Source organism: Festucalex cinctus, chromosome 7 (genome assembly GCF_051991245.1).
Source record: "Festucalex cinctus isolate MCC-2025b chromosome 7, RoL_Fcin_1.0, whole genome shotgun sequence".
In the NCBI taxonomy this organism is placed as follows: domain Eukaryota; kingdom Metazoa; phylum Chordata; class Actinopteri; order Syngnathiformes; family Syngnathidae; genus Festucalex; species Festucalex cinctus.
The window spans coordinates 13,930,987-13,953,986 of record NC_135417.1 but is presented as its reverse complement, the minus strand read 5'-3'; the positions used below and the strand labels follow the sequence as shown (position 1 = coordinate 13,953,986).

Sequence of the window (23,000 nt, the reverse complement as noted above, 5' to 3'; positions counted from 1 at the left end):
AATCATCCGCGACCATCCAAAATTTGTCCGGTGTGCATGGCGGTGCAGCAGAGGTGCACCAGGCTCAGAACTTTCCCCTCACATACTTTGGATTTGCTTGCAGTTGCTGTTTGCTTTTGAGCACTGCACAATCTACTGTCTACTAGTTTACTAACTAACTAGATTAGACTTGAACAGACTAGACGAGACCAGCCTAGCCTATGCTATGCTATGACTGCACTGTTATAGCAATGCAGGTGACACAAAATCACTCAAGGGTGACCGTGCTGGTTGCACAATGAATCGATATTTAATAGTAATCAATGACAACAACAGTTGAGTTAAAATTAACATTTAAATGAACATAAACATAAAACTGTAAAATGCATTTTTAAATGCATTTTTTTTAAAGTCAGTTAAGTCAATTTCTGGAATTAATCAAGGAATAAATAGAAGAAAAAAAACCTAAAATAGTCAAATGTTTTTTTTTTTTTTTTGTTTTTTTTTGTCAATTCAAGAAAATAAAATTAAGGAATAATTAAAACAAATTAAATAAATACAAGTGTAATCATTTTTTTCCGCATCAGAAAAGGCAACTTCTCGAATAACTCCAGAAATAATTGAAATTGATATAAAAAAAAAAAAAAAAAAAAAGCAGGATTTTTTGTTTGTTTGTTTTAGTCAGTAAAATTACTTGAATAAATTAGGGAATAATGTAGATAAAATATATAATTAAAAAAATATATATTGCCAATGAATTCTCTTCATGTCGTCAATACATTTGCATCACGGAATAAATAAATTGAAAGTGTAAATGAATCATTTGAGATGATGAAATCATCTTCTTCTTTTACTTCTACTTAAATGTTCTACTTTCATGATATGATATCCCTGTAGCATAATCGTTTTACATTTTCCATAAATTTCACCTGAAAACCAAACATCCCTAACTTTCTGTGAGTAGTGTATGTTGGTAGGAGTGCGGCATGAATCAGCACTTTTCCTTTGCATACTTTATTTGCTGCCAATCACTGTTTGTTTTAGCACAGCGTGCAAAAAAAAAAAAAAAAAAGATATATCTAACGAACCAACTAACTAACCCTTTTTCTCACTACTTATCTAGCAATACTTGAACTAACTATACCAAAGTTTTTAGAGCAAATTATTGAACTAACATCAATACTTGAACTAACTAGCTAACTATCAATGTGAGTATTTTCTAGCTACTAACTATAATAGTTTTTCAAGCAACTTGAACTTACTAACCTTCAATACTTGAACTAATTACCTAACTATCAATATGTGAGTTTTTCTAACTAACTAACTAACTAACTGACTAATAGTTTTTCGAGCAACTTGTTGAACTTACTAACCTTCAATACTTGAACTAACTAGCTAACTATCAATATGTGAGGTTTTCTAGCTACTAACTTACTAAGGAGCAAATAGTTTTTCGAGAAACTTGTTGAACTTACTAACCTTCAATACTTGATCGAACTAGCTAACTATCAATATGTGTTTTTCTAGCTACTAACTAACCAACTAATTAACTAACTAACTAACTAGCAAATATTTTTTTGAGAAACTTGTTGAACTTACTAACCTTCAATACTTGAACTAACTAGCTAACTATCAATATGTGTTTTTCTAGCTGCTACTAACTAACTAACTAACTAACTAAGTAGCAAATAGTTTTTCGAGCAACTTGTTGAACTTACTAACCTTCAATACTTGAACTAACTAGCTAACTATCAATGTGAGTTTTTCTAGCTACTGATTAACTATTAATGATTTTTTTCTATCTACTAACTAACTAACTAGCTCACTAACTAATGCTATCAATAAATGATTTTTTAATTACTTAGTAAACTAACAAAGTAACTAGCTTCTATACTACATGCATGTGCAGCTGAGACAAATACACTTGAGGGTGTAACGCATTTCAATATTTACTTGTAAACAATGACTAGCATTGAACTATTGATTTAATATTAACACAGTGGCTCACCTATTTTTTTTCCACCTGTGATGGAAAACATTGTGAGTAATGGTCATCATGAGGCTGCCTCAAGTTGTTGGAGTAGTTTTTAATGTATACGATGTAATCATTGATGTTGTCATTCGTGTAGTTGATTTATTTGTTGTGTTGTCATTCATTTTGTACAGTTCTAATTCAGTTGTTCAATTGTAAAGTCGATGTATTGGATGGCAATGTCGTCGTCGTATGCATGATTAAACATGATGTATTTATTTTCGGATGTGAAACTCGAAAGGGCTTCTCAGCTGCTTTCAAGTCCGTCAAGGTCAACAGAGTTTGGAGTCGCGGGTACTTTCCTCCGCTGTCGAGAGCGCCGTCGAAAGCGGACGCGCGCTGCTGAGCATCGACACGCTACGCCACCACTACTTCCGCCTTTTCCATTTACACGCATCAATGCTACAAAAGTGCTGCTCCGCTTTTAAATACTCTTCAAATGTATCTAACCAATGTCAGCGCAAACGGGAGATTGGTCACCATTCAATGTTAAGGCATAGAGGTTTTTTTTTTTTTTTCCAACCATCATAGATTAAAGTGAAATTTCACATTCACTACAGTAGGTGGCAGTGTCACTCTCTTTTTCCTGAAATTGGCCGAACTAAAAATAATTGGGAAGCACTGATAAGTGCACATATCAACATGTGTGACATCACATTGATGACATCACATTTTCAAGTCAAACAAGTCTGAATACAAAACGAAAATTGTGACGTACGACAACAAAAGTGAAGTCATGAGAAAAGTGGGTGGAAAATTCCGGGATGTGAAGGAGGAAGAAAAAAAAGGAAGAAAAAGAGAGAGACAGACGTGTGTAACCACTAATCAATCGACATGACCAAACTTGTGTGGCTAAAAGTGACATCAGTGATTATTAATGTGTGTGCGTGTGTGTGTGTGTGTGTGTGTGTGTGTGTGTGTGTGTGAGACCTCAGGTGTGAGGCTCGTGGGAACACGAAAATGACTTCACTCCCATTCAACAGACAGCGACAAGACTGTACACCCACATACACACATGAATAACACAGACACGCACACAAAAATAAAAAAACGCAGACACACACTTAAGTGAAGACAAAACAAGAGCTAAGCGAATAGCAGATTGAGTCTTGCGATCAAGGATTTAGCTTGCACCTGTCATATAGTTATGTAGCATTGATGTAGTTGTGTAGACGATGTGTATATGTGTTTTTTTTGTGTGTAAATGTTGGAGTTGTTTAGTAATAGATATACTGTAGTTGTTTATTTTCTGATGTAGTTGTTGTGTAGTCACTGATGTAGTAGTTGTTTTGTGGTTGATATTGTCGCTGTGTAGACTTTAGTGTAGCTGATGCAATGATTTGTTGTCCACAAATTTCCAGCAAATGATCGTTTGTTTACTGATGACGAAGAGGCCAATAGCCGCAGTTACGGACCCGACGTGCAAGTGCAGGCCCTGGCAAAGACAAGCCGTCTCTTGCGCGTCTTCGTCAAAATGTCCACTGACTCAATGTGCTGGAGTCAGCTGACAGCAACAGCAGGCAATAGAACACAACACAACAAAACTTCAACCGTCAATTGCTTCAAAGTAAAACGAAAAACCAAACAAACAAAAAAGGAAGTTTTCCATTCATTCACATGAGTGCTGCAAGGCAAGTGTGACACTCAAGTCACGATAAAAGCAGAAGCTGACAAGCTAAAATGACCAAGTTGGGCGCTAAAAGGAGAAGCTAGCACACTCATGTTTCTCAGCGCGCTTAAAAGAAGCGAACATGCTAAGATATCTCCCAGAAATTAGCATTCTAGAATGAAGACAAGCTAAAATGACCAAACTGACAATGATGCTAACAAACTAAAATGATTAAAATGAAGTGCTACATCCATCCATCCATTTTCTTGACCGCTTATTCCTCACAAGGGTCGCGGGGGGAGCTGGCGCCTATCTCAGCTGGCTCTGGGCAGTAGGTGAAGTGCTACAAGCAAAGCTAATAGACCCTTCCAGCTGACGTCACTGCTAAGCTACTGCTGTGCCTCCCGGAGGGCAAGCGTCCCATAATAAATTAATGTTGATTTTCGACGAGCATTTTTGTTAAAAGGTGGGAAATATGTCAAGTGTCACAAAAAACGTCCCAAGTAGGACACTACATTACTGTGACTCATGAAAAACAATCGTTTGGATCCGCTAGCTACAAAAAAATGGAGTTTGTTGTAGGGCAAAGTGGAAGTGGAAGCTTAAGGTATGTTGTTTTTCGTTTAAACAGTACATCGATCACTACTTTCATGGTATAAATTGTCATTCATGAAATCATTTGTGTCCAGATGTACTTATCTTGAAGTCTTCAAGCTATCTTAGCTTGCTAGCTGCTAACAAACAGACCGCACGTTTACAACACATTCCTCAGCAGAGATCAAACCTGAGTTAAAGTGTTCATTGTGATAATCGTGTTAAATTGTTAGCTTTTTGGTCAAAATTACTTGATAATTGTGCAAAAAAGTATGAATGATTGTTTCACTAAAGATAATATAGCACATTCATCACATCTTCCTCAAATTTACAATAAGAGGTTAATGTTATGAAAAAGAGAAATACTACCTGATATAAAATTATCTGAGTATGTCCTCGTACTTGTTGTGGGTGCAAACCAGTTGCGTCATAGTTTCGAGCTAGCCAACGTGATCGTCTTTCACTCCTCACTGTCTTCCGCCTGGTTTAGAATCACTGCCGGCAGCCGAAAAAAACGATCTCATCTCTCTTTAAACCATTGGAGCATCCGTCGGCCGCGCACAAGTTCACCATAGCATTGGTCGCTGATTTATCAACTGTTTGACCTATTTTCGAGCTCACACTGATTGTTTTCTAATTCACTCACATTGACGCCCTGCCCTCCACCGCAAGGGGCGCACTTAAACGTGACGTCACACCGGAAGGGTCTATATGTCGTCAATGTCACTTTCATACTAAAATGTCTAAAAGGTGACGCTAACACGTTAAAAGACTGAAACTGAAAGTCTAATATTTCTAAAATGTCTAAAAAGTCCAATATGCTAAAATGTTTCTCAAAATGGCGATTGGAAGCTAAAAGGCGAAGCTTAGTTAATGCTTTAAATTGTCTCTTGGGGAGCTTAAAAGAGAAGCTAACAAGCATGCTGAAATAAGAAGCTAACGTTCTAAAACGTTTCGGAGCGCGCTAAAAGAAAAATGCTAAAATGACCACATTGAAGTGTTAAAATGTCTGGTAGAGAGGTAAAACGAAAGCTAGCAGGCTAAAAGACCACAAGCATGATAAGCTAACAAGCTAAATTGCCTCTCAGTGGACTACGAGAACAAGCAAACAAGCTAAAATGTACAACAGAAGCAGACACTAACTAGCTAAAATGCCTGTCAATGGGCTAAAAGAAGAAGAAAACGGGCTAAAAAAAAGTGGAGAAGCTAAAAGTTAAAGTTATTTTCATAGCACTAAAAGCACACTGAAGTGAGCAAACGTAAAGCAACCTCAGTCATGAGGTTATCCACTTCCTGTGCGTAAGCATGTAGACATACGTGTGTTAGAGTGTGCGAGTGTGGAAAGGGGACTCAAAGTTCTCATGATAACAGCATCATTTGCAATTTTAATTGTATCATCTTTGCGTGAATCATCACTTCTTTTTTTTTTATCACACTTTTGACACCTGTGATCAACTCAGTCATCCAAAGTCATGCTATGAGGAAACTGTGTCACATGACAAGTTGTCACATGACACAATGGTCAGCAGGAAATGAGTCAGAAAAAATACGGATGCACCCTTTGAACTCAGCTAAATGCTGTTTGCCACAGGAGTTGAAGTGCCAATTTACTTCTGGGGAGAGGGATATATATATATATATATATATATATATATATATATATATATATATATATATATATATATATATAGAGAGAGAGAGAGAGAGAGAGAGAGAGAGAGAGAGAGAGAGAGAGAGAGAGAGAGAGAGAGAGAGAGAGAGAGAGAGAGAGATACAAATACAAATATCCATGCAGAAACACAAAAGTGGCCAAACTTCTGAGTGTCGCAAATATAGTTTTATAGCTTTAAGGCATTTTTTTTTTTTTGCATCTAACATTTTTGTGGCCGATTTCCCCCCCCCCCCTAGCCTTAGACAGGGCACAGTAAAACCATTCACGTGTATGTTCAGATTTATGGAAAACGTAGGCTCGCGTTTTCCTGTTTAGCTAAAACAAACTGACCCATTCCACAGTTAGGCAGATATGCTAACAACTTTAACGCTGCATTTCCTTCTTGATATTGATAAGAAAACAAATGGTTGCCTATTCTTTGACTTTCATTTCGATAGCAACGCTCTCACGTGACGCTAACACCTTCAGCAGAAAGGAAGTAGTTGGAGCATTTCCAGTATGCCACACTTAACACGTGACACGACATCCAGTCAAACAGAATCCGAAAGCAGGATCCCGGAACAATGTACAGCTAGTACACAATTCCTGAAATCCTGTTCCACATTTTATATTCAGAATCTGGAATCTGAACGTTCCGGATCCCTGAATGTTCCGGATTCCTGAATGTTCCAGCAAAGTCACACAGAAATGAATGGGTGTTTTCTTTCCTGTAAAGTAATAATGTTACAAGAAAACAACTTTCCAATCAAAGCAGTAGAATGAGAAGAACCCTAAAGTTGAAAGAAGAAATAAAAGGAACATACGGGCGTCAGGTACCGGTACATAAAAGCTTTATTGACATGCCGGCTTTGCGACTATGAGCCGCAACACACTCAGTACAGCCTGAGGGTCAAGATGTTCCATTTGCCATCACGCGCGCCTCTCCCTGCCAGGAAATGTTCTCATTTGCACACGCCCCGCAAATTTTACTACTAATATATTCATGAATATGCTGCAAATATGACTGAAATCCTTCAGAAATTGCGTGTGAAATACAATAGTACATTGACTTAACGTCTGTGAGCAAGCTGGTGACTTCATTTACCAAATCATTTTCTCCAATGAAATGGAATGAAATGTCATTGATCCCTTCCAGCTCTATTCAAAAGACATTTTTGTTGTTTTTAATAAAGATAAATCGCACTATGTTGTATTAAAAAAATGTAAGAAAAAAATAAAACGGTTTTATAATATGAAATTACTTGTATACACTGTAGTAGTCTGTGACGTTTGACATTGTTAGCATTAAGCTAAGCGGACATGGGTTGTTTTCGACACACCATGTCTTTGTTTTAGATTTAGCTATACAATAGCAACACCATTTGTAAAAGGCTGAAACATCCCATCTTTTTACAGGCAGTGTCATTTACCAAACCAACCTACAGGGACGTGCACGGTGACAGTGACGGTAGTAAGGGTCCACTCAAAAGGTTCTCAGCATTCCTTTACGCTAGGCTCTTGTTTTTCTTGACGCGGCTCAGTGGGTTCAAGCACTTCATGTGAACTTGTGCACTTTTATGTGCACACCACAGCAACAGCAAGGGTCAAGGGAGACGTTGCCTCCCGCATTGCCGGCACCAGAACATCAACGGACGTCAGCATCGCCCACGCCAGCATTTTTGTTTCAAAAGGTCACTTGAGTTTGCGGAAACAATCACAACCAGCGACCAGTAGCCCAATTTAAATTACAGCAACTGTAACAATGCCCTTAGACTTTTTCACATTCTCTCTACTTGCATATTGATTTTTAGGATGACTTTTTACTTTTATTTATCATGCTTGAAAACAGATGTCTGTACTTTTTACTCATTACTTTGTCATAGGTAAATCGATAACATAACTAAGATGTCTCTCAACGTGCTAAAAGAAGACGCCAACATGCAAAGATGTCTCTCAAAATGCTAAAAGGAGTTCACATTCTAATTTGTCTCTCAGAGCATAAAAAGAAAAAAGCTAAAAGCAAAAATTACCAAACTAAAGTGATGAAATGTCTGTCAGAATAATAAAAGAATAATAAAAGGAATAGCTAACAAGTGAATACGTTTTCTAGACTACTAAAGGGAGAAGCTAGCAAGCTAAAACGTTTCCTAGATTACTAAAGGGAGAAGCTAACATGCTAAAACGTTTCCTAGACTACTAAAGGGAGAAGCTAACATGTCTCAGTGCACTAAAATCAGAAGCTACCATGCTATTCAAGTCTTTTGGAGGGCTAAAATGAGAAACTAATAATGTAAAATACCTTTGAGAGCATCAAAAGAAGAAGCAAAGTTTACTGTGGTTGAGATCTTAATTGATTGAGATGTTGGATTCTTCGAATAAATGGAGACAGTACTTGATGGTAATCGGCAGAATAGGGGGCATTATAATTACTTTGCTTAATTTATACGCCCCTAATGAGGATAACCCAGATTTCTTTAAGAAGATTGCATTATTGATAGCTGATAAAGCGAAGGGAATTGTCTTAATAGGGGGAGATTTCAATTGTGTTTTGAGAGCATATATTGATAAACTCCCTGCTGACCTGGGTCAAAAATCCAAGAAATCGAGGGCTCTAGCAACAATGATGGAGGAATTAGGCTTGGTGGATGTTTGGCGCCGCTTACATCCAAAAGACAAGGATTTTACTTTTTTTTCACATGTACACTGTACCCATTCGCGGTTAGACATGTTCTTGATTTCAGCAGTGGACTCCTTTAGAGCTATTCAATGTAATATTGACGCAATTACTATATCAGACCACGCCCCAGTGAGTCTGAACCTAAAGTTGAACCCAAAAAGGAATTTTAAATATTGGCGCGCCAATGTATCTATTCTAAATAAAAACGAAATTAAACAAGAATTGCAAAGAGGCCTAATGGAGTATATTCAAGTAAACAATAATGATGAGGTATCCCCGACAATATTATGGGAGGCAACCAAGTGTGTTTTGAGAGGTAACATTATTGCAATCTGCTCTAGATTAAAGAGAGAAAGACTTGCTGAAATAACGCAGTTAGAAGACGAAATCCGTAAATTAGAGCGAGATTATCAGATAATGCAAAAAGATGACACACTTACCATGTTAAAGGAGAATAGACAGAAATTAAATGACCTATTAACCTATAAAGCTGAAGGGCAGCTTCGATTTTTGAACCAAAAATATTACGAATTTAGCAACAGGGCCAGTCGGCTCTTGGCATTTCAGCTGCGTAAAGCACAATCGAGCAGAACAGTACATAAGATCAGATGCCCAAATTCTGGCGATATGATGCTTCAGCCCGACGACATTGCAAATGCATTTGCTGCTTATTACCAGGATTTGTATAAGGCGGAAAGTTACCCAGATAAGAAAGAAAAAACAAGGAATTTCTTTAATTCGATTGAAATTGATAAACTGACTGAGGAGGAGGCGGAGCAGATAACAGGCCCGATTACACAAGAGGAGATCAAAAAAAGTATTTTGAAACTTAAAAGTAACAAAACCCCTGGAGTGGATGGCATCCCAGGAGAAATATATAAAGCTTTTGAAAAGGAATTGACACCACTTTTACATAAGGTGTATAATTATGTACTATCGGCAGGTGAAGCTCCTCAGTCATGGTCTGAAGCGATTATTTGTGTTATTCATAAAGAAGGAAAGGATCCAACCCTTTGTACATCTTATCGCCCTATCAGTCTCCTATGTGTCGATATGAAAATACTTACCTCCATCATTGCTGATAGAATTCAGTGTCATATCCAGAAATTGGTAAAAGCTGATCAAACAGGTTTTATAACAGGCAGACATGGAGCAGATAATGTTAGAAGGGCCCTAAATCTTCAATTAGTAGCACAGGAAAGGAATACCCCATCATTGTTTTTAAGTCTGGATGCTGAGAAGGCATTCGATCGGGTTGATTGGGACTTTCTGCTACAGACATTACAATATATGGGTTTCAATGATACGTTTATTACATGGGTCCAAATGTTTTATAAAAATCCCAGGTCACGCGTGAGAGTTAACGGACACTGCTCTGAATTTTTTCCACTAGGACGTGGGACTAGACAGGGTGAAGTCCTCTCGCCGTTATTATTTGCTCTTAGCATCGAGCCCCTTGCTGAGTTAATCCGATCAAATCCACTCATACAGGGAATAAGAGATAAAAAAGATGCCTGTCATAAATTGTGCCTTTTTGCTGATGATATTTTGCTATTTTTGGAGAACCCCCTCACTTCCGTGCCAGCCTTGCTTAATAGTCTGGATCAGTACAGTATGGTATCAGGTTATAAAATTAACACAAATAAATCAGAAGCATTGATGCTTGTGGGTAACTGGCCACCACAATTAGACAGCCTTGTTTTTTTTAGGCAATCAAAACAGGGATTTAAATATCTGGGTGTAAATCTTACTCCCAAGACAACACAGTTGTTTTCATCGAATTATGACAAACTTTTCAAGGAAATTAAAAATGACTTGAGTAAATGGGATATACTTCCACTGTCCCTTCTGGGTAGGATTGAATGCATCAGAATGAATGTTCTTCCAAGGTTACTCTTTTTGTTTCAAAACCTCCCGATTTTTATACCCCAGTCTGCATTTAGATTATTAGACAAATTAATATCAAGATTTATCTGGCAGAACAGGAGACCAAGAATCCGTCTTAAAATCTTGATGCTGGGTAAAGAGTACGGTGGGCTGGGACTTCCCAACATCAAACTGTATTATTGGGCTGCCCAAATAAAAGCAATGGCGGCCTGGATCATACGGAATCCGGAGTCACACTGGGTTTCATTGGAGGAGCATTCATTACCAGGTATTTCCCTTTCAACTCTTCCCTTTCTCAATCTGCAGTGCCAGAAACGAATTGTAATCAAGAATGTATGGGTTAAACATACATTGAATGTCTGGAAACAGGTACAGAAACAAATAAAGGGGGTGGTAGCTCTTTCGCGGGCCATGCCCATAAGGGGGAATATTGAGTTTTTACCATCAATAATGGACAGTGGCTTTGATGGATGGGCTGAAAATAACCTCAGAACTTTGAGTCAATTATTTGAGGGAAACATGATTAAAAGCTTTGCACAATTATGTAGCAAATTTAATCTAATGTCAAGGGATCATTATCGGTATCTACAAATTAGGAATTATTTAATGACACATCAGGATTGGGTATATATTAGAAGGGAACCAACTCATATAGAAAAGCATTTCAGTCAATTGATAGAGAATGGAAGTGTAATGAAAAAACAAGTGTCTTTCATGTATAAGAAATTACTGATGGATATGTCAGATAACACTCAACACATAAAACAACAGTGGGAATTCGAATTGAATGTGACCTTGGATGATGATACTTGGGAAGATGTCTGTTCTGGTTGTCATAAGGGTGTAGGGAGTCAAATGTGGAAGGAATTTGACTGGAAAGCTAAAATAAGATTCTTTAGAACTCCATTAAAGTGCTCCGTGTATAAGCGTGGGGTTAGTGACAAATGTTGGAGGAATTGTGGTCTTGTGGGGGATCAGACTCACATTTTTTGGGACTGTCCCATCATACAAGGTTTCTGGACTGGAGTAAGGGAAAAATTGGAAAATATTCTTAAAGTGACACTCCCCCTGGACCCTTTGATTTATTTGTTGGATATATTCTTGGATAATTTGTCTCATGACCAGAAGTATTTGCTTCATCTCCTCCTAATGACTGCAAGAAAGATGATAACCATCAACTGGCTGAAACCTGAACCACCCACAGTCGCACAATGGTTAAAAAAAATCAAACAGTTGTACTCAATGGAACAATTGACAGCACAACTTCAGATGAGGGTTCCTATTTTTGAAAGAAGATGGGGACCAATCCTGGACACTGTTAGATAGGGTATTGATACCCTGGGTATGTGGAGGAAATTTTTGTTGTTGTTTGTCATATTATTTGTATTTCCATGATACCAATTGTATGTAAAGGCCCTATCTCAGGACAATTACTGTTATTGTTATGTTGTTGTCGGTTTTGACAATAAAAGTTCAAAAAAAAATAAATGGAGACAGTAGCAACATGGAGGATCAAATCATTTCTATTTTTTTTTTTCTTGTTGATAGCCTACCAAAGGAATAAATAGCACAAAACCACATAAAGGTAGTAATACAAATTCATTCAGATTTAGCAATTTCAGGACACATCAAACTTAAATGAACCGAATAAATAAAAATAATTGGCATTGTATTTGATCAATATTGGCAATACTGGCCCCGAATTAACTTGGTATTGTATTTTATTTATGTTTTCTTACATTTCACAGTCTGTTTTTGCTTTTTACACCCATGTGTCTATTTTTAAAATATAGTGCGATGAAGCATCAACCTGCTAACGTAACGTCAAAGTGACCAGTAAACGCGACGCAACGTAAACATTTTCCCTCTAAGTAGCCTTGATAAGCCTTCCGAAGCATCAAACATGAACTTGACATCAGTTGACTCGCTTGAGGAAGCAAACACACCTCCCTTTAACGTGATGCCGTTTTTCTCACGTCCACTTGGTGACAACAATGTCCACTATGACCCTGCCCCCCCCACTCCCACTCACACTCACACCTGTTCATCTTCCAATATGTCTCACGCCGATCACCTTTCCTTGCCCGAATGTGACACACTTCAAAGTCAGGCCTTCCCTTACCGAGGGCTTGTTTCCTTACCGGATCGTTATCTTATCGCCGCCCCTGGCACGCAGGCGGGTTTCTCACGCGGCTCCGTTTCAAACTACAAAGATCAGAAGGAATTGTGCCGATGTCGTCATCTTTTACACCATGTAAACAACACTGGACGGTGGTATCCAGTCACGTTCCTATTCGTACTGTTATTATACACTGATGCCTTTGAGATTCAAGTGATCCAACTAATGAGTTTTCAGACAAGTTATTGGCTGATTTTTTTGTCTTGCAAGCACAAATTTGAGATACGAGCACTGTAGTGGACTCAATTCAACTTCACAGTAATCAGCAACTAAACATAGAACAGCCAATGTAAACAACCACATAAATCATATTTGCCTTTCGAATGTTCGCTTAGCTTAGTGCTAACAATGCAAACTACTCAACTCATCTTTATTAGCATAAAGCTAGCAGACTTTCATTCAGCAAAATGTGTTGGTTTAGTGGTTGAATATTTTAGTGTTTAAATATTGTCTTATGTTTTCAAACTTTGAATGGGAGTGACCAATAAACAGTAAGCACACAACTTAATTTTTGGAGAACTGTGCTAAAGAGAGTCGTCACCTTTGTTGTTTTCTCAAATTTTATATTAAAAGATTGATAAATCGCTAAAGTGCACTAAAAGTGTAGTTTGTCCTCATGGCGCTCAGATAAGATAACCACTTTTATCTGTTAGCCGATAATCGGTGATACAAACTAACAGCTTACGTTACACTATCAAAGAGGATTTGTTGTCGGCAATAAAGATGACGGTGGCAAAATGTTTCTCATCGAAGGACCTTAGCATCGGTAGGACAAATCTAACACGAAACGGTGGTAATAGCTACCATTAGTGAGGTTTAGTTTGACCTGATATGTAGGTCTTGGGAACACAGACACTTGTATTTTTTTTTTCTTTAGAAATATTTATACACATACAAACACAGTGTCTTTGAGTCCAGATTATTATTTTTTTTTTGTGGTAAACTTCCAAAGATGACCTTTTATGATCAACATAAACAGTATTTTCTTTTTGCAGAACTTAATAAAATAAATAGATAAATAAATAAATAAATAAATAAATACTAATGATTGGATTTTAATTAATCAAGGATGAATTAAATTTCAATACAAAGTCCAACCTTTGTATGTTATCTTGTTATATAAAGATAAACACACACATGCTTGATTAATCCTGCATATCACTAACATATAAACTTGTATTGTTTTATATGCAAACAAAAAAAACAAAAAATGGATGCCATGTACAGTAAATAAATGACAAATGTTTGCATATGGCAATAAATAAGTATAGTTTTCTTATGTTACAGTTATACATACAATGACAGCTATATTATAATAATCCATGGATGGTACATGTCAATAATCGTAATATTGACACTATAGTGGAGCACGGCCGATGAACTGGCCAACTGATTTAACCAGCACACACACATCACAACATAAGATTAAGATAGGACAGACCCTAAGAATCAGCCAATGTTTGCCAATTTTTCTTCATCGTTGTAAAGTTTAACAAATACTGAAGGACCAAGTATTGTAAAACAGTCAAATGTTATGTCTGTAACTCGTATCGTCATTGTTGTAGGCGTTAGGCATGCCTAATATTGGAATTGGCCTTAAAAAAAAAAATCCATCTCGGTCAGGTGCTACAATATAATATGTTGATGTGAGATAACTGTATATTTAAGTTGTCCGCACGTATGATTCCCTACTCTCATCAGGGCAGCACGGTGCCCTAGTGGTTTGCACATCTCCCTCACAGTTCTTAGGTTCCGGCATCTTTCATACCTGGCGCTTGAGCTCCCTCACAGTCACTTTCATTCAACCCTTAGAGAGACAGCACACTGTAATACAACAAAAAAGTGTCATATAAATAAAGATGACTTGACTTGACATAGATGTAAATGTGAGAGTAAAGCCGTTTGTCTACGTGCCCTGCTATTGGCTTGGCGACCAGTGAAGGGTGTAACCAACTTCTCTCACCAACTGGGATAGGCTCTAAATCACCTGCAAACATTAACAGGAATGAACTTGAATGTGAATGATTATAAATGCCCTGACTTGAAATGAAATTCAGGCTTTATCAAACTTCTCTCACAAAATGGTGAACTCGCACAACAGGAAGCGGTGCCCTGATTGGTTATAAAGTCACACGAAGTCATGTGTGCGTGCTGAAGGCAGCGAAGAGAAAAAGCAGTTGTTGTGTGGCTTAGCAAACAAGACGCAGGTGCACGGCGTGGAGCACCTGGTGGCGCCGTCCTGAGCAAACAGACGCCATCGGAAGTGCTCCGGACCAGAGACAAAACAAAACAGGCTGCTGGCTAAATGTCAAAAAGCGCTAATTTTCTCCGAAAGGAGGAACATGATGAATTTCCTTCGGAGAGAAAAAAAAACTACAGCGAGTCACGGGATTGGTCGCCTACGCAGTCGTTACTGAGAAAGGCCGCACACACCTCTAATGAGATTTACAGTCCTGATAAGGATTTCATTTCCCTATCACATGTAGGCTTAAGGTTGTTGGCGCACGGGGGCGGGTAGCATCAGCATATCCAAATGTTAAATACGCCTCCGGAGAAAAACCAAACACCACACGCGGAAATCCCGAGACTTTTTATGCTCCACCGCAAGATTCAATTTACTGTTCTGTATTCAAACTTTCTAGGTCATTGAAACTTCCATGGTATTAATATATACCGGCTTCCATACTGTCAAAAAACATTCGTGGACTTCACATCATTAAACTCACTTGTACTTTGTTCTGTTTTAATTTTTGAGGGTATTCATATCCAAATCAGGCAAACAGTGTTGGAATTATAACAGTTTGTGTAAGTTTTTAACGTCGGGGACCGGCTAGCTGCATGCTAGCATAGCATCTCCACGGATTAAGCCAAATTTCCGTGATAAAACACCTGTGACATGAACATAGCGATTTCTTTCTAGTGAGTCGTCCATTTTACGTACGAGATCTTGCGTTGGAGGTAGAAAGACTTTATAGCAGTAACTTAATTATGGTAGCATTAGCATGCTAATGAAATCAAATTACAGTTCGAATCTAACTGCAATATGATTGGCTTCACATGTCGTGTGCTGTAAAACTCTGGTGTGAATCATGACCGACGAACCGAACTGAAAACTGCCGAACCGGATACGAAACGGATTGGACGGTTCAAAAACCATTCACACGAAATTTCAATTATTCTTGTGTGCTGCTATTGTCCCCGTTGAGATGATTTCATTTTTGTTGGAAGATTTATTTATTTATTTATTTTTTAAAGGAGCAATTATTAGATTAAGTTTTAGTAAATCTTTCAAATTGTTGTTGAGTAGATGTGGACAGACGTGTGACTGTTTATGACCTTTAAAGAGTTAAACCTCTTTGGTTTTAAGGAATTTTGATTAAAGTCGTAATACAGCGGGATTAAGATACTTTAAGGGCAGATTAGTGCATCGATAAAACACTCCTGATCTGGCAGTTTTTTTTTTGTTTTTTTTTTACCGGATTATCTGCCCAAGTGCTTGTTTTTGGTAGCCTTTTTTCTTTGTGTCTGCGAAAACGCCAAAGCAAAAACAGCAGGATCAACACTTGGGCCACGCAGTCTCCTCTTTGTCGCCTTTTTATTTTGTCTGCGCTGTAATCCCCCCCCCCCCACATCATCACCTTCATCATCGTGGTCGTTGTCATCATCCAGGGAGGAGGATGAAAGACGTGACCCAAATTCATGGCAAGACAAAACAATGGCGAAGCTTCTAATTGTCAGCACGTGCGTAAAACGCTGTGAAAGATTCAACACGACGCAGACTAAACACCCGCAGCACCGACATGTTGAATGCCTGTCATACTGTGACCGTCGGGAATATGCGAGATGTTAAGGGGACATATGATGAAAATTGGAATGGAAACTTTGTCTTTGTCTTTGATACATGTTTATGTGTCTATTTTGTCTATTTATTTAGTTGTCCATTTCTGAAAGTATGTCTGTGGACGATGCCTTTCTACCCCACTGTGACATCACAATATGGCTAATTAACATAATCCCACCCCCAAACCAAGTTTCTCAGTCAATGACTTGGCAGATAGATGGCTAAAGTTCCTTTGAATGAGAAAGAGCATCAGCCAAAGCGTTATCATGTTAAAGGTTAGCATTATTGCGCAACGACTCTCTGTACCTACAGTACAATGTGTGCTTATGTCCTAAATGAATATTTTGAGATGATTCAGATTCTAAAACGTAAGTACAACTGTAGCACAAACATACAATAGCGTTAGCTAGCAGGTTTAGCTTCTGATGTTCCACTTTCTATTTACGAGTCGCTATTTGCAGGTTCAACTTTTCTCAGATATTTTTTTTTTTTAAGAACCCATTATGTTATATGCTAAAAGAGTCAGTGAAACACTCATTTTCTTTTATCTGAAACAGCTTAAAATGCCGCAAGATGGCACCAAAGTCTTGTCTAATAACCTTAAAATGTCACACGATGAGTCGAAAGCCCTCTCTTGGGGCCACGGAACTGCTGTTGTACGTTTGTGTATGTATTGTTTTGTGTATTTATGTAGATTTTAAAACAAAACTCACAAAGGTTTCAAGCTTTTTCACAGTAACGCTGAATATACCAACAACAGAAAGAGCCAGACACTCTCGCCATAGTAGTTGGTCCATTCCACTGGTTGTCAATCTGTTGAAAAGTTCTCTGAAAATGTTCTTTCTCAATAAATTCTACTTCAGAATCACAAGTCTCCTTGATCGAGTGATAATGTGCTTGTTTTCAAACCTACAAAAGCACAACATCCGATTCCGAGTCACAGCAAAAAGTTATGGAAAACCTCAAGTCTTGAGGATTTAAGTGGCATTTTTAGATAAGATGTGCTCAACAAGGATAAGTGCTATGACGTCTAACAAGAACAACAACTTTCATTGTGACTGAACTACTTACGGGAAGAAAATAAACAATTGGTGCATTCAAGTATTCATCAGCGATGACGAAATGGATGATGAGTTAGGGTTATGTTGCTTTCTCATACAATAGTGACTTGTATCGTTGTATTCAAATAGCATTGGAGCCAAATAACCAAAAAGAACCAAATAAATCTGTTCACTATTTCTGAAAACGTGGCTGTGAGCGAGACGTCAATTTTAACCCACTGTGATGCGAGAGTAGGGTTCATTTGCCTAATACCGCCTCCACTGCAAATTTCCCCACCCATGACTTGGACGACACTCACTCAAGCTAACATGCTAACATGGAAAACCAATGCTAGCACTATGGCAAAATGCTAACTACAAGCCAGGATTCAAACCCAGAACGTCAGCACTGTGAGGCTAAACATCTAACACTGTTTTCCTTAAGGACATTAATGTCTGGTTAGAAGGAAGTTGACAAACTAAAACTAAGATAAACTTCCCGTTACCCCTCCATGTTGCTAACATGACACATTTTTGTCTTCTGCTGGAGTTGCTGTTTGAGTTAAATGCGGAGCAGACGGACATTCATTCAGTTCATGTGTTCACTTTTTCGCTGAGCAAGTGCTGAGCACAGCTTCACACTGGTGGGGAGTTTGGGGGGGGGGGGTTTGGGGCGCTATAATTAGCCTCTCAGAGGTGAGCTCATCTCTTGAACTTCAACAAGTCATCAGATGAAAAGCACGACAACACATCATCCGCTCAGTTGAAACGGCACAAACATGTGAGGTAAAAGATGCATGACTCCACGTTTCGGTCACGCGCATGACGAACTTCTTCATAAGACGGATGTTGATTGACACAAGATGGCCTCGGCATAGCCTTCAAGTAAAATCTTGGATGATAGGAATACGAGGGCGACGACGACGAGACTACCTGACCCAGACAGAACGAGACACCTGGGGAGCACTGGGGTCAAACGAGCCCTGGCCTGCCCGATGCCACTGTCGCGACGTTGACGCAACGCAAACATACTTCCTCTGTGCGAACATACAGGAAGTAGGTCACCTATTTCTCAGATGTTTGAGGAGGACGGCCACATCCTCAGCAGGAGGTCAGAGAGTCTGCGGCGGGCTCGGGTTTTTGTTTCAGACAAAAATTCTGCTTGCAAAGTTATTCAAAAATGAAACCAAAATGTCAATCATGCGTCTCCAGCTGTCATTCGTACGCTTGTGGTCACCAACCGAAACAAGTGTTTGTTTCCCCCCTCATCACCATTGGTTAGCTATTTATTCACAGAGTCTGCTTGCTGTGTTCTCTAATATGTATCACGATAGTGAGGATAAGCGATTTGGAAAATGGATGGATGGTTGCTGCGTTATGATAGGGCTGGGTATCAATTCTAATTTCCTCAATCGACTCAATTTAGCTTCACGAGTTCAGTTCGATCCGATTTTTTTTATTTTTTTTATTTGATTCCACTTCAATCCAATATTGATTAATTCTGGAACATCAATTCTTCTTAAATATCAAGGACATGATTAAAAACTCCACAAACAAATTAAATTTTGAGGAGGTTGTAACTGGTTAAATGGTTTAGTTCATTAATGAAAGTAACACGTATTATAATTGTTACACAAACATTTACAACAGCAAGGATGTGATGAAAATATTTTCATAATTCTAATTCAATAGTGGTAAATGGAAATTAAAAAAAAGATTCTGAATTGTCTGGAAGGGCAATAAGTCGGGTGTTTCATAAATGTAAGAAAATACTTAAATTCATGTGACAAACAGTAAATTTCAAGAAAATGTTAAGAGTACAAAAAATGGCCTTTAAAATTCAAATTTCTTAATGAATTTATGGGGGAAAAAAACCGTTAAAATAATCAATTCATGTTTTTATGAATCAATTCGATATCAGTTATTAAATTTTTTAAACCCAGCTCTACATTATGAAAACACTTATGTACAAGTTAGATTCAAAATGCCAGATGTTTACCGTCATGTGCATAGTGTACAAAAAATAAAATAAAAAAATATTTATTAATTAACATAGTAAGATCTTAAAGACATGAGTCACGTGACATATAATACAGTATTAGCTGGTATGAAGGTTGCACGTCCTGAAAACAATTCAGCAAAAACCACACACGCAGTATTATATTTGCACTGTAATTAACTCATTAAACTAAATGTGTGTGTAAAGTCCCAGCTCACTTTATTTATTTTTTTAAATAACATTGTGCTTGCGTGTTATATTATTGACCCATTTTCTGCATCCAAACAAACGACCACGTTCACCAGGTGGCGCCCACAAACGCTTAAGTGGACCACGGGAAGCGCGTCAGCACAAAGTTCTGTTAGTGTTCACAAGTGCTCGTTCAAAATGGCCACTTTTAGAAAACAAAATGGACCTGCTGTGTGTATATATTTAAACTGTCAGCCACGATCACTTCCTCTCAGACGCTCCAAAAAGTTATTTCTCAACTGACATTTGGCAAGAGAAGTGGAGTGCACCATGGACTATTCAGCAGCCAACTCAGTTTGATATACAAACAAGCATTCAAACTCACATCTGACAATTTCGGGTCACAGACGACCGAGAGCAGGGTTCACCAATTCCGGTCCTCGAGGTCCGGAGTCCTGCAGGTTTTAGATGTTTCCGCCCACTAGCACACCTGATTCATGTAATCAGCTCATCAGCGTGCCTGATAACGATCTGATCTTTAGTATCAGGCGGAAACATCTAAAACCTGCAGGACTCGAGGACCGGAATTGGTGAACCCTGACCGAGAGTATACTTTAGTTACCTTTTGGCTCTTACTTGCTATTGCAAGCATACATTGATCGCTTCACAAGCAAATTAGGTTCCCCTTCATCTGACAATTAGCAGAGATTTTAAACATAGAAGTCCAAAACATCACTCATGAAAATTAAATTGCACTAATAAAATAGCCACTAGAGGGTGCTAGATCTGCACAAATGGAAATCAACCTGAGTTTTTGAACAGATGTGTTCCTTTTAAATATTGTGAACATGACGACGACGATATTGTGGCAGTTTTAATATCACGATATTGCCCTTATTGTGACATCCCTATCTAGCAGCAGCCAATAGAAAAGCACCTTCAGATGACGCTGCTCCCATGGTGTTTTTTTTTTTTTCTCAATATTGCGCACAAGTAATACACATTTTTTTTTAAACTAATACTAATACTAAAACTAACAAAATTAAAACTATTTTTTTTTAAAGAACAAGACTAATAAAACCACCCTGAAAACTAATAAAAACTAACTAAAATTAAAACTTCCAAAATTATAATAACCCTACTTCCACATTACAAATAAATTGGTTTATATACTGTAGCATTTTTCAAAATATGCAAAAGCACAAATAAATTATTGTACAATTTTTAGGACTAAACAATTTCTCTTCATTGAATTATGTGGCCCTTGCATCCTTCTGATTTTCTGTATGTGGCCCTCAAATGAAAAAGTTTGGACACCCCTGATTTAGAGGCTTTTTATTTATTTATTTATTTTATTTTTATTTAACGCATATTTTTGGAATTTGTGAGGCAGCATCATTGTGCAGAAAGGAAGCACCTAAGCGCGGGAAGAATGTGCAAACTTCAACCAGGAAGGCTAAAACAAACCCAGATTTGAATTCCGACCCTCAGAAATGTGGTTTACGTCTCAGATATAGTGACTATAACAGGTTTCAAAAATATCAAAATATTTCAGTATTGTATCATGGGTTATTCTGAAACAGGAACAATCTCTTTGAGATGATTGATAAAACTCAGATTAAACGAAGATTAAGATATTCTTAGTCTACGAGTTAACTTTGTGTCCTGTCATCTCTCAACATCTCTCCCTCCCACCGGAATGTTCATCCAACCAGCCGGGCAGGAACACGCCAAATACGCGTTGAGTCTTGATTATACTTCATTCCAGCTCGTGTGCATACTTTATTCTCACGCGTCTCCTTCTTTATGGATTTGCAATGAGCAGGACACTCTTTGCTGGGAATATCCTGGTAATTAGTTGCGGCGACGCAGCCCTGATGAGCAGTTCTGCAGTGGATGTAAACAAACACGCGTGACCCATGGTGAGGTTCAGGGCGGTGTTTTCTTCCTCTCCAGAACACAGTGTTCCCGGCAACAGCCTGCAGGGAACGCTCAGCATTCCAAGCTTACATAACCAGGCAACGGGAACACCCACAACGGCGACAGACGTTTGAAGCTCTGTTCATGTCTGGTCACTTTTTTCCACTTCAATTCTTAACAGACCTTGCTAAGAGCAGCCGTGTTTAAATATCACCCAACTCAATTTGGTCAGTCCGATTTTTGCACAAAAATGACTCTCCATAGTCCAATGCAGACGTTGCAAAAATGTTATTCGAATGACAATATAGTGTTCTATTTTAGAGCCTGAGGGTAAACCTCATTGTCCTCCACTCCGCCTCCCAACCTCAAAAAATTCACTCTCGGGATTTTGAGATGACATCACGGCTCGACGTCACAGCGCGAGCGTGAGAAACAAGAGCCCTTCATCCAGCGACTATTTAAAGTGCCACTAAATTTACGTCCATGTTTATGCTTCACGTGAGACTCCCGAGTGACAAACAAGTGAGCTAAACGGCGGAACAAGTGTTGACTGCACACTCGAGTGGGCTTCTTACTTTAGGTATAACATGTTCAAGTGAAAAAGCAGTGTTATTTTGCCCGTTTGTTTACATGACAGCTGCATTTTGGTGTTACAAACATGTGAAAACATTCCTCACACTGAAGCTTTTATTTATTCAGAGAACAGAAAGAAAAATCAACATCAGACAATAATACTGTTACACACAGTAGGAGTTGGATTTTATCTGTGTGCGGGCTGGGAAAGTAGCGACACAACCTGCAAGGATGTTGCACAACTAGTAGCAAATACAACTGGATAGGACAGGACACAATAGCACAGGACACTTCAGGAGCAAGTCACCACATCCATCCTGTGAGGATGGGATGTGACAAGTAGCAACATCGAAAAGGACCAGACAGTAGCAGTTAGCAAGCGGTGTACACTTTGTAAGATAAAACTAGTATCAACTAGCACAGGGTGAGACAGAGGACAGTTCCAGTGAGCCTTGCAGTTCTACATGCAGAGAGAAATAGGACAGGACGGTAGCAGTAGTCCAGGTAGTGCTACACGTTGCGCGGAAGACAGGCAACAAGTAGCTAAGAACGGGACAGGACAAGACACTAGCAGTGTGCCAGGTCGAGATATAAAGTGAGGAAGAGTATCAAAATAGGACAGGACAGGACAGTAGAAGTGTGCGAGGCAAGGTAGCACTGCAGACAGGACAGGACAGGACAGGATACCATGCATTACAAAGATCTTGAAAACACCAAATTGGAATTGTTTTCACAGGTCTGTGTGAATGCTTATCTAGAGATTTCAAAAATGAAACCAACAAGTCCATCAAGTTGTTGGGTCAACACAGTGTGGAATTTCACCGTTGTGT

The 23,000-nt window shown here is 38.5% G+C and overlaps 1 protein-coding gene across 1 annotated transcript in view; it reads right to left on the bottom strand.

The window, feature by feature from the left end:
• tmod4 (tropomodulin 4 (muscle)) overlaps positions 1-14,633 on the bottom strand; it is a 38,127-nt gene extending 23,494 nt beyond the window's left edge. Inside the window, exons 1-2 of the mRNA XM_077528347.1 lie at positions 14,523-14,633; positions 14,377-14,432 (exon numbers count right to left, since the gene is read on the bottom strand). The gene's annotated coding sequence lies outside the window, so the exon portion shown is untranslated. The remainder of the gene's footprint in view (positions 1-14,376; positions 14,433-14,522) is intronic.
• Positions 14,634-23,000: the final 8,367 nt, after the last annotated feature.